We start from the raw sequence: 296 nt of genomic DNA, 5'->3' as shown, positions 1-296 counted from the left end.
TGTCATTGACAGACTAACATGTAGCTATAATGCAGTCTAACTATCACTACAATCAGAGTGAAATTAAGCTAGAAAAGTGATGATTTCACATCAATAATTTATAAATTCTAAAATAGATACTCAATAACAATATGTACAATAGGAGAGCAGCCATCCTTTACATAATAATACTGAGACATAAAAGGTATAACTGCATTTCACATTACTTTGAAATGTAGAGCTCCATTTATGAGGCAATGAAAGACATAATAACAAAGAATCACACTTTTTAAAGCACTGACAGCAATTTTATGCAC

The 296-nt window shown here is 30.4% G+C and overlaps 1 protein-coding gene across 1 annotated transcript in view; it reads right to left on the bottom strand.

The window, feature by feature from the left end:
- LOC119590619 (exportin-1-like) overlaps positions 1-296 on the bottom strand; it is a gene marked incomplete at its 5' end in the record, with an annotated part of 11,887 nt that overhangs the window by 8,048 nt on the left and 3,543 nt on the right.

This window comes from Penaeus monodon, chromosome 27 (assembly GCF_015228065.2).
Source record: "Penaeus monodon isolate SGIC_2016 chromosome 27, NSTDA_Pmon_1, whole genome shotgun sequence".
Lineage (NCBI taxonomy): Eukaryota > Metazoa > Arthropoda > Malacostraca > Decapoda > Penaeidae > Penaeus > Penaeus monodon.
Note: the sequence above shows the minus strand (reverse complement) of the source record. Positions and strands in the feature narration are given on the sequence as shown.